The 12,632-nt window shown below is 30.7% G+C and overlaps 1 long non-coding RNA gene across 2 annotated transcripts; it reads left to right on the forward strand.

The window, feature by feature from the left end:
- Positions 1–11,197: 11,197 nt before the first annotated feature.
- Positions 11,198–12,351, forward strand: LOC145071616 (uncharacterized). Of its 2 annotated transcripts, none has more exons than XR_013690627.1 (4): positions 11,198–11,349; positions 11,482–11,580; positions 11,924–11,980; positions 12,059–12,351. It is a non-coding gene; the product is annotated as an uncharacterized LOC145071616 (long non-coding RNA). The 2 variants fall into 2 exon arrangements; XR_013690633.1 differs by having other exon boundaries at positions 12,078–12,351.
- The last annotated feature ends 281 nt before the right edge of the window (positions 12,352–12,632 follow it).

Raw genomic sequence — 12,632 nt, forward strand, 5'->3', positions numbered from 1 at the left:
TCTAATGGAGTCACAAACACCACTAAGCAACTTGGATGAAGAGGTAGGACAGAAGAGGCACCAAAAACAGCTGGAAACCCTAAAGGAACACTTAGGCAATTAGGGTTATCTAACAAGGAAACCTTAATTTGACTACTTAAGCCCTAAGTAGCTCATGGACCCCTTCTGGAACATGCCTTGGACGATTTCTAATGGGCTTCCCCATAGAATTCATCCAACCTATTATTCCAAGGTGATCCATAGCCCAATTGCAATTATCTTATAATTACAATTCCAGTCCCCTAAGTTTAATTAATCTCTTTTAGCCACCAAATTAATTCTTGACTAATATTAATTAAACAATATGATTTCTCCTTTAATATATTATTCTCATAATATATTAATAAATCATAATTAAACCTTTCTCTCCTTAATTCATCCTACATATTGCTATGGTGAAGGCAACCCAAAAGGACCATGCTGATAATCAAGTCAAGTAAATACCAAAATAGTTATGGACTTAGGCACTCATCCAACACCTAGACCTTCCGATGTAGGGTCAACAACCGGAATCAGAGCCGCGATCCACCTGGCCTATGATCCAAGGTGATCCGCTCAGACATCTGATTCTCTTCTTTCATAACCTCGATCTACGCCTCCTGAATTCGTTCCAGCAACAGAGTAATCATTGTCATGCTCAGGCATACATCCGGAATCAGAGCCGCGACCGCCTTCCGGCTGAGAGTATCGGCCACCACATTGGCCTTCCCTGGGTGATAAAGGATCTCATAGTCATAATCCTTCAGCACATCTAGCCAACGACGCTGCCTCATGTTCAGATTCGGCTGATCCATCAGATACCTCAAGCTCTTGTGTTCCGTGTAAATGGTACAATGAACCCCGTAGAGGTAGTGTCCCCAAATCTTGAGGGTGAAAGCCACATCCGCTTACTCCAAATCATGAGTCAGTTAGTTCGCCTCATGAGGCTTTAACTGCCTCAAAGAGTATGCTATCATTCGACCCCGCTGCATCAACACTGTACCCATGCCTGTAATCAACGAATCCATGTAAACCACGAAATCATCTACGCCCTCCAGAAAGGTCAGAATCGATGCCTCGCACAACCGTTGTCTGAGTGTCTCGAAGGTTGCCTGGAGCTCAGGCCCCAACGGAATGTCACCGACTTCTTGGTTAGTCGGGTCAATGGGACATCAATCTTGGAGAAATCCTGGATGAATCTCCGATAGTAATCCGCCAGACCAAGAAAACTACAAATGTTGGAAGGAGACCTCCGAACCTCCCACAGCCTCACGACCTCTACCTTGGCCGAATCGACCAGAATACCAATCTGGTTGACAAGGTACCCTAGAAACTAGGGGTGAGCGCGGTGCGGTTCGGTGCGGTTATTAGCCAAAACCTCACCACTAACCGCAAATGCAGTTAATCCATTTTCAAAACCGCATGGTGCGGTTATTTTTGCGGTGCGGTTAAGCGGTTATTTTTGCGGTGCGGTTTATTTTTTCTATGTTGCGGTTATTAACCGCATGGATTTGATGCGGTTATTTTGTGTGGTTTTTAACCACAGTTTAGAGCTCAAATAGTTTTAAGAGTTCAAACATATTACTTGTAATAATAATAAAAACCATAAGGTATAAGACAATTAACTATTTAACTTAAACCACAAACAACTAATATCTTAAAAACGTTAAATCAATAGTAATTAACAATAAATATCATAAAATTGTCTAATTTCATCCTTTTTTCAAAGTTAAACATAAGAAAAAACCAACACTTTTGTCTTCTAGTATTTTATCCGTTTTTCATTCATGAAATTTGTCTTATTTTTAATATTTAATAAACTAATTATTGATAAAAAACTGTATATAATATATGCGGTGCGGTGCGGTTTTTTTGCGGTTTTTGGAAATTAATAACCGCACCGCACCGCAAATTTGCGGTTTTTGAAAAACAGATAACCTCACCATCGGTTTTTATTGCGGTTGCGGTTTATGCGGTTTTTGCGGTTATTTTTAGTTGCGGTGCGGTTTTTGCTCACCCCTACTAGAAACTGCACCTCACTCAACTAGAACTCACATTTGGAGAACTTTGGGAAAGTTCTCTCCATCCTCATTATCACTAGCACCTCCTTTAGGTGCTCCACGTGCTGCTCCTGAGTCTTGGAATAAACCATGTTATCATCTATGAAAACTATTACAGACTGGTCTGGAAATGGTCTGCATATGCTGTTCATGAGACCCATGACGTGACAAGAACATTGGTGAGCCCAAATGGCATCACCACGAAATCGTAGTGACAATAGCGAGTCCAAAAAGTTGTCTTCTACATATCGTCGTCCCTGACTCGCATTTGGTGATAACCTAATTGCAGATCGATCTTGGAGAACCAAGATGCTCCCTGAAGCTCGTCAAACAAATCATCAATCCTTGGGAGTGGATAACGGTTCTCCATTGTTACCTTGTTCATCTCCCGATAATCTATACATATCCGATGTGGTCCGTTCTTTTTCTTCACAAATAGGATCGGGGTTCCCCATGGTGAACTACTCATTGTCACACCCCCAAACCGGAATGGTGGAAACATTCGGGGGTAGAGCACATCATCTACAGTATCACAACAATTGCATAATAGTAAAAAAAACGAACACAACCATTACATTTATAGAATATAGTATTTACATTTGTTCAATACATAATTTGTAGGACATCAAAAGTGTATAGCAAAAGTATAAGAGATGCGACTCCATAAGTTTCGTCTTCTCAAAACCTATGGGTGTACTTGTCTACCGGTTACCTGAGAATACAAGTGGTTTTGAAAATGTAACAACATTTAATTTGGTGATTTCATAAGTATGTCTTTGAAATGGAAAGTTTGTCTTGGATCTTTGAAAATGTTATAGTGTACTTTCATAAAATCCAATATTTTTTTTAGTGTATGAAATTTAGTCTTAGGACTTAAGACAAAAATGTATTTTTGTTACTGTACTCTGAAATACTAATCTGTAGTCTTATTAATAAATAAAACTATATCATGAATGTTCTTGAAATTGTATATGTTACAAACAAATAGTGTACTGTAGTAGTGTTTGTATGAAAACCTTCTTGTATTAGTGCCTAGAATCCACCATTTGTAGTGTAAAATAGTGTATTGTAGCTTTATTATTTAAAATAAACCCTTTTTTATGAGTGCCTGGAATCCGCCAGCTGTAGTGTAAACTAGTGTACTGCAGTTTTATTATTTAAAATAAAACATTAAAGTAGTTTTAATCCAGTAAAAAAATGTTTTAGTTGATATGTTGTGAGTTTCATATGACCCTGCTAATCTGACTAGTGGCCTCTACAACATTCTTTAGGCGTCGGAATGTTATGACGTTTGTCACCCCAGTCCTGCCAACCTATCTATAGCTAACAGTTTTGGTGCGGGATTGTTAGTCCCGTATAGATCTATACACAAATTCACGCTCTCCCTTCAGGAGACTATGGTTATAACTTATAGGACTTGGAATTGAAGTATTTTCTCATAACCCTATATTAACTAGTTTACATGTAGTGTTGGAGTGTTCTCTTGTACTTGAAACTGTATGTATCACCTCGTAGTAGTGTACTTTGTAATGTAATAATAAATATACGTAAATAATTATTTAGTAGTGTATCCTTGAAATAGTGAAATAGAGTAGTATTCCATAAACTATACTATAGTTTATATACTTGCTTTTGTATAGTATTCTTGAACTTGTAGAATAGTGTAGTGTTTCCCAAACTATACCTATTATAGTTTAAACGTATGCTCTTGTTTCGTGTATTGAACTTAGTAAAATTGCATAGTTGTCACACCCCGCTAAAGCGGAAACACGAGGCGTGGCAGTATAAAGGGTTTCATAGCAAAAGTTAAAAGACAACACCAACCATAGTATTAAAAATCATTACAAATTTACAATACAATGGGTTTGAACAATTTTTTAAAAGAAATTACAATGTAAACTGAAATACAACACATGCGAATGCTCTTAAAAGTGATGTGTCCCTAAGCGCCACTTACATCGATGATTCATAAAAAAGCATGTGAAACGAGCGTCAACTATAAAAATAGTTGGTGAGTACTCACAAGTTTGTAACATAATATAGTTTGAAATTCATAATAATCTGAATATTCGTAACAGTTTCCATAAACAAATGTTCATTGCTAAAATAAGTAAATAAGTTTTCATGAATACAAGTTTGTTGCTAAACCGAGTAATAAAGTTTCCATAAATAGAAATGTATTGCAAAAATGAGTAATAAGTTTGCATAAACAATGTTCGTTGTCATCATGAGAGATAATGTATATTGCCCAAATGAGATGCAATGTTCGTATTCTCATGGCAAATAAAGTTCATTGCTATAATTAATAAACAACTGTGTTGCTATAATAAGTAACAAGTTTGTATGTATATGAGCAAACAATGAGTTCACAACCAAGCCTATGACTGATGCGCTATCAAGATCTATTCTTTTCATTCCATGGATTATATGGTATCATGCACTCCAACAATTGGGCTAGTGAGGAGTTGTCAGTTCCTATTAGCGTTATTCATAATGACCATTGGCTCAAAGAGTTAATGGTTGGATTAAAATGTAAGATGTTTCGTGTTGCATAGACATACATAGAGAAATATAGCAATCAAGTTTGATACAAATCAATTTAAATACAACGAACAAATAATAGTTTTTCGGACATGCTTTTCCAACCCAAAACATAAAAACCAGAAATAGGGGAGTCGTGAATACTCACAATACATTGAGATGATGCAAATGGCGCGTCAAACTACATTCCACTTACACCACTACTGATTCCTACAATAATGGTATTCGCTAGTGAGTCTCTAATCGAAATCTAACACTAGTATACTTACTACTACAATAGAATTATGCCAATATTGTGTCTAAAGTTAATATTGATAAGTCACAAACATTTTTATGAAATGGTGAAATTTTATAACTCATGTGATTAAGACAATTTTGGATATTAATTTCCAGATTTTTGTAATATTAATGGAGGGTATTTCAACACATTTAAAGGTGTTTTAAGCTCCTAAAAATCCAAAATATTATCAAACAGCTTCTAAAAATTCTCAAACTTTGTATTTTCATTCTAAACACAGTAGAGGTCTTCCAGAAATTTTCCCATGAATTTTTGTTGTGATTAACTATTTTTCCAAATTTTTATGCCTTCATAAAAATATAAATTCGTGAAAAATAGAATCCATAATATAAAAATTCCCAAACTTTAATAATACTGGAATTAGATATACTTAAGCTGGGAAAAATATAAAAACGGATTTCTAATATGTTTAACCCAGTTTTATGTTTTTTGTGCATTTATTCTAATAAGAATTGAAATAAATAGCAAAAGGTTTCCAAAATTGCTCACACTTTTTATATTACTCTTATTAAACATTATGAAATCTGGGAAAAATATAAAAATAGATTTCTAAACTGTTTAACCCAAGTTTACGATTTTTGTGCATTTATTATTATAAAAATTAAAATAAATAGAAAAAAGTTTCCAAAATTGCCCAAACTTTTTTTAACACTGTTATTATGCATATAGAAGCTTTGAAAAATATAAAAGATATTTTTTAGTTAGTCTTGCTATTTTCCTTTGTTTTATCCACTTAAATAATCATTAATTGGAGAATAATTACTAAACAGTTTAAGTAAATTACCAAAATTTTTGTAAATTTCATTAACAGTGTAAATAATCTGGGAAATTACCAAAGGTGGTTTTTAGCTACTGGAATCTGATTTTGTGGATTTAAGTGTGTTTAATATTAGAAGATAGAAGAAAAATAGCATTTGGTATAGAAAATCCATCCAAATTTTTATTTAGAGTTCTAATATTTATAAGGAATGCACTATGAAAAATCGGGCAAAAAACTATTTTTCCTGTTTTTAGTCGATTATAAATAAAAAAATCGGGCAAAAATAGGAATGCACTATGAAAATCTTTGAAAATATTTTCCGGAGTCTTCCACATAGGGTTGGAGCTGCGAAAATTAATAGATACCCTTTTCAAATTCTCTAAAGTGGTTTTATGATTTATTGGTGATAAACAAAAAGAAAATTCAAAACCATAGTAAACTGTAACAAAAATCGATGAAACTTAATGAGATGTCATTATTTATCATAGGGGTCTTCCACGAACTTACCTAGGATTTAAAGACCTCAGAAAGTATTTTATATGATTTATTTCCCTATTTTATTGCAATAATTATAATAATTCGAGAAAAATGAATTATTTTCTGAAACTTTACATATCATCTGGTTTTATTAGTGGGATTCTTGAAAAAAATGGATTTGATCAGAAAGGAGTTTTACGTATTTATTTGAGAAAAAATCCTGTATGAACATATTAGAAAGCTTTTAACAACAAACTTTGATCTCAAGCATCTAAGCTTGAAGATCATCATATGCATGTTGTTTGAAGACCATTCATGAGTTTGAAATGTTCCAAAATCGTTTTTGATAGAAAACTTAGGGTGCATGTGGTGATTTTTACCCATAACTTGTAGAAAAGTGTGTTATGTTGATTTTGACTTAGTTTTTGGTCCTTGGATTTCACCATTTAGAACATGCATGTTATTTTGGGTGCAATCCTACCACCATCATCATCAAAACCGTGAGTTTGTGTGTGTGTATATTTATGTGTTCATGATTTTCATTAGAATGGAGTAGAAAATGGAGAAATTGCAAGAAAGCATGTAAAACTTTGAAAGAAAGTGAAGGGGAATGAAAGAAAATTCGGGATTACCATCAAGAATAGTTTAAGATGATGAAGATTTCCTGATTATAGGTTTTATTTGATCTTATTTTTCTAGAAATATTTGGGTTTGTGAGAGGTAAAGAGGAGAAATGGAGTGGTGGTGATGAAGAGTGTGAGAGAGAATGAGAGGTAGAGTGAATGTTTGCGTATTTTGACTGGATACTGATGGCTACGATTTAAATAACTGTCTAAGATTATAGTATAACCAATAGTGACACTCAACAATGTTTGCATGTCTAAATGATAAAATATATTATACTAATAACCAAATTTTTGGTAATAAATTGAATATTGGTCACAATTAAAAACACTATTGTGTCTACAAATCAACTACATTTGCATTTTAATTGATTTTCTTTTTTTAAATGATGTAAAATAATCATAGTTACGAATTTTTATATGGCTAAATGATAGCATCAGTCATGATAATTAATACAAATATGGTCGTAAGCTAATATTAAATCCATAATTTTAATAAAATGTGTCTTTATAATACTTATGATCATGTTGCACTTAATTGTGTGTCTCTCTACACTAGACAATAGTCATAGTAAATGATTGTTTTGTGACTAAATATTAACAAATCGACATTTATGAAATTAATTACATGTGGTCATTTAGAGAACATGGTCATGTTCACCATAATTGCATGTCTACAAATGATACCCCATAGTTTTAGTAAACTATGAATTGTATGAAAATTTATTTACATAACGCCACACCGAAACAACATGTATGTTGCCAGTTGGTGATATACAATCACTATAATAAATAAAAAATTGTGTCTATTGACGGTTTAACGCCACAATATTGGATAAAATGATTGAGTATAGCAACAAAATTTCATACCCGATAGCCACACTTTTATGATACGACCAAATTTTTTCATACTATACAGACACTAAATTTTAAAGGGACCATAAGACTCATACAATGACATCACCTTCTGTCACACTTTTAGTGAAAAAAAAAATGCCACTATACACCGATGGTCACACCTTTATGGTGTGTTCATTGATCATTTTTGAAATAGTGCTTGATGACTTGCAATTGTAGGAGTTGAATGGTTGTTGTGTTGCTTAATTTTTGTAATATACATATCCAATGCCTAGAAAACTTGCATACTGCTATTGTCATGGATGTTGATTTCGTTAACAATGGTTATTAGTAGATGACTACTTACCCCTTACAACACCCTTACCATTATGTGAAATTTTTGACCCGTTGTTATGTTTCCCCTTTGTTGTTTTTTGAGGAATATAGAGCTTTATCACAGGAGTATACAATATTAGACTAGTAGTCTAGGGTTTCTTGGCGTTACTCATGGACTAATACCATGTCACAGATGCTTACCATGTCACAGATGCTTGATAAAATTATCACATTAATTAACCATAGTTAATTTTGGTAAGTTCATTAAATACAACATTGGTTTTGAAACATAGACCAATTTTATAATTATATCTGGATAAATATTCAATACTATATCAATCCGGAAATTAATGATTGACCAACAATAGATGTTTACAGACGAACTTGATCTGCAAAAATCAATCTTCCGTTGGAAGTTTGTGCATGTGTTATGTTTTTGGCATGCTTATCAAAACTCATTCAATTGTCTCTGACATTTGGTAAAACTCACACTTTTTTGAAACAAAAAAGGAATCCAAATACACTTTAAATGCAAAGTTGCAATAAATATAACACAACTAGGCGAATGCCCGCGCGTTGCGCAGAAATACCTATATAGTTGAAGTCTTTACAAATATATGATTTTTTTAAATATAACAATAACGTTGTTATTAAATTTGATATAATAAGTTGTACACACTAAATTGATATAATATACTGATTATTTTGAATTATATGATAATATATATACATTTATTATAGCTTTATAATCTCAATCGTTTGAATGGCTTTTACCCGCGAGTTACACATGAATAAAATTAAATATAATATATGATTTGATGTTATATATAGTTGTTTTTATTGTTAATTAATTTTTTAAAACTTATTTGCTTAATGTTTTAATTTCTATCATTATAATTATTTAAAACATCAAACATTGTTTTTTATTTTAAAGCTAACAATATAATCATTTATATAGAGTTGTTTTTAACTATTGTTATTGTAAACTATTTTAAGCTACTTATTTGGAAACTTTTAACGATTATAAAAATATATTTAAGAAACATTTTAGTTAAATTAAAATTACAATTTAGTTTTTGCTTTTATCATTACAATTTATCACTTTTAACTATTTACAAAGTATTCTTTAGTTTTATTAAATGCAACTGAAATTTATATTTTAGTTGACATAGTAATGCGTAGAAACACCTATATAGTTGAAGTCTTTACAAATATATATATTTTTTAAAATATAACACTAACGTTGTTGTTAAATTTGATATAATAATTCGTATATTAATTTGATATAATAAATTGATTATTTTTAATTATATGATAAGATATAAATCTATTATAACGTCATAATCTCAATCATTTGAATGACTTCTACTCGCGGGTTAGACATCAATAAAATTAAATATTATATATGGTTTGATATTATTTATAGTTGTTATTTTTACCTAATTTTTTAAATTTTATTTGCTTAATGTTTTAATTTTTATCATTATAATTATTTAAAACATCAAACATCATTTTTTTTATTTTAAAGGTAACAATATAATCATTTATATAGAGTTATTTTTAACTATTGTTATTATAAGTTATTTTAAGCTATTTATTTGAAAATTTTTAACGATTATATAAATATATTTAGGAAATATTTTAGTTAAACTGATATTACAATTTAGTTTTTGCATTTATTACTATAATTTATCACTTTTAACTATTTATAAAATATTATTTCCTTTTTTTAGTGGAACTGAAATTTATATTTAAGTTGACACTATAATGTTATATTTAAATTAACAATTTAAATATTTTGTCAAAACTGTTCAAAAAATGTAGCTTTAAACTGATAAAGGTTTACATGCAACAACATTTTAAATCTAATAAATTAAGTGTAATATGTTAAAATTTAAAACATAACTTTATAAATAGAAGTAAATATATTATTTTAAAATTGAAATTTAGTCTATTAATGATTACACTTTAGGTTTGATATTTATTTAACCTTATTAACCAACTTACAATCATTATTAGAAAGACACTACAATTTATCACTTTTAACTATTTATAAAATAATCTTTGGGTTGTTTAAGTTAAATAAAATTTATATTTAAGTTGAGCCTATAATGTTATATTTTAATTAATAATTTAAGTATTTTATACAAATTATTCAAAAATTATACCTTTAAAATGATAATGGTTACATCCAACAATATATTAAAACTAATAAATTAAGTATACTATGTTAAAAGTTAAAAAACATAATTTTATAAGTAAAATTAAAGATATTATTTTAATATTGAAATTTAGTTTATATATGAATACACTTTAGATTTGATATTTATTTAACCTAATTACCAAATTATAATTATTATTATAAGGAAATTGAAAAGTAATGAGAGTTTCAAATAAATGTGGTGAAAGGAAAAAAGAATGGGGGTTTCAAATGCATGAGATTTAAGAAAAAATGTTAGCTTTATAAGTAAGTATGATGTGCCAATATCAAAACATCGGGTGTGAGTAATCCAATAATCACCTAAATAAATTTTCAAATAGAACTTTTATAAAATCGAATATTTTTTTGTCGAGCTTTCTTATACTTACAGATTTTAACTTGAGGAGATGTAAAATGATAAATATATGCACCAATTTACTTTATGGACATTATTAACATATGTTTGTTTTGAATATTTAATTTTAAAATAAATATAATTACCAATATACTTGTTTATTACAATTTCATTTAACACATTATTAATTTCACTGTTAGTCAAACCATTAATATCATAATCAAATGTTATAAGAAGTTTATGCTAATTACACACTTTCATGTTGAAAGGCTAAACAATGAATATGGTAAACTCAACCTAGAATAATCACAATATCAAATGATGGAAAATATTCTCACTTAAACAAGAAAAAATATATATAATGTGTTTTTGCAAAATAAATAAATGAAGATACTGTTGATATTTAGAGATAAGAACTGTTAAAGAAAATAGTTATGCATAGTATATGGCCATTTACACATAAGAGCCGTTAAAAGAAACTACAAATAAAAAATCATGTACCACTTTATTCATCAAGTAACAAAAGTGTCATTTTGCGTAAGGGTTGGGTTGTATGTGAAGATATGAACAATTTTAGGGGTGGTTGATGCAAATCACCATGGCTAGAGATTAGGGTTAGGGTTGACGCCCACACTTTTCTTACTATATATATTAGATGTTCATTTTCATTTTCATACGATTTCACAGCCACTGTCATAATCAGCCCTGTGAATCTTAATCCAGCATTGACACATGATAGTCACCAGGACTTCTATGTGTCGATTTAAAAAAAAAAAAAATTCTCTATCATGCACATAGATCCGAAAAGTAGCAAAGATCCGCATGATTTTAAATCAAAAAACATGTAAGTTAACTGATACGTTAATTTATACCATTATGAATCATGTGTTTTCAAGCTGTTTTGTCTCGGTTTTTTGGTGTTTCGAAGTTTATGTTGTTCGACTGTCCCTCACACTATTTCTTGATCTGATGTCAGTTTAGTAAAATCAGATCGGTACCAGTTACGTGTTCATAGCATTTCCAAAGTCGGTTTCGTGGGGTTGTCCAGAGGCCACTGTAAATTATCCTTTCCAAGGTAAGTTTATAAAACGTTTTCTTATGTAACTGTTTTGATGCCAATAAATTTTTAATGCTCAACTTTCCAATTTATGCTATATCCAGTAACGCTGAAGTAGGGTCAGAAATCTGACATCTTGTTCCATTCTTACTGAATGACCTTTGGACATGATGGCGATCTTGACGGAAGTTTCAGATCTGATCACTAGATGTTGACATGCTTATTCCTTAAATATCAATAAATTTGGTCCCTGTAGTAGACTGCTTGTTTTAGTGTTGGTCGAAGGTTAAAATGGTCATTCAAAAAAAATCCGGTTATGCTGTGTTTTCATTTCTGATTGTTACATTTATCCTCCTTGCAGTGTGAAAGGGAATATCATATAGGGTGTTTGAGGGCACATAAGAAGATGGATCTGAAGGTTTGTTAATTTGAATCTCAATTTGCTCAAATTTCCAACGTTTTTCACTTGATTTAATATGAGATTGTTGATCTAAAGGTGTGCTTTCATTTCGAAGGAATCAGAACCGGAATCACCAATTCCGATGTGAAGTGGATTGTTTTCCTTGGGAAAGACATTTCTAATGACAATAATAGCATTCCAAAGAACATCTTTGTTAGAAAAAAGAGGAAGTGGTGCTTCATGGTGGAGTTACTTTTCAAGATGGTTTTGTTTCAAGGTGGAGTTACTTGAAAGATGGTTTTGTTTTAGTCTTTTGATTGATTTGTAAAGTAAGCAATGAATGAATAATAAATGCCAAAAATTGACATCAATGGTGGCATTTCAAAGAACATCTTTGTTAGAAAAGGAGGTGGTGGGCCTCAAGGTGGAGATACTTTTCATGATGTTTTGGTTTTAGTCTTTTGATTATGTATTAAAGTAAGCAATTAATGAATGAATAATGAATACCATTTTCGAGGATTTATATTTGTTGGTTTTGAAAACATAGATTTGATGTACTATGTTTTAAGATTTTTTTTTTCATTGTGTAATTGTATTTAGTTTTTTCATGAGTTTGTTATTTTTTATAATGCCAAAATCATCTCTATGATTTCATATCAAATCTATTAGT

This window comes from Lactuca serriola, chromosome 1 (assembly GCF_051521515.1).
Source record: "Lactuca serriola cultivar US96UC23 chromosome 1, Lser_US96UC23_V15, whole genome shotgun sequence".
NCBI lineage: Eukaryota > Viridiplantae > Streptophyta > Magnoliopsida > Asterales > Asteraceae > Lactuca > Lactuca serriola.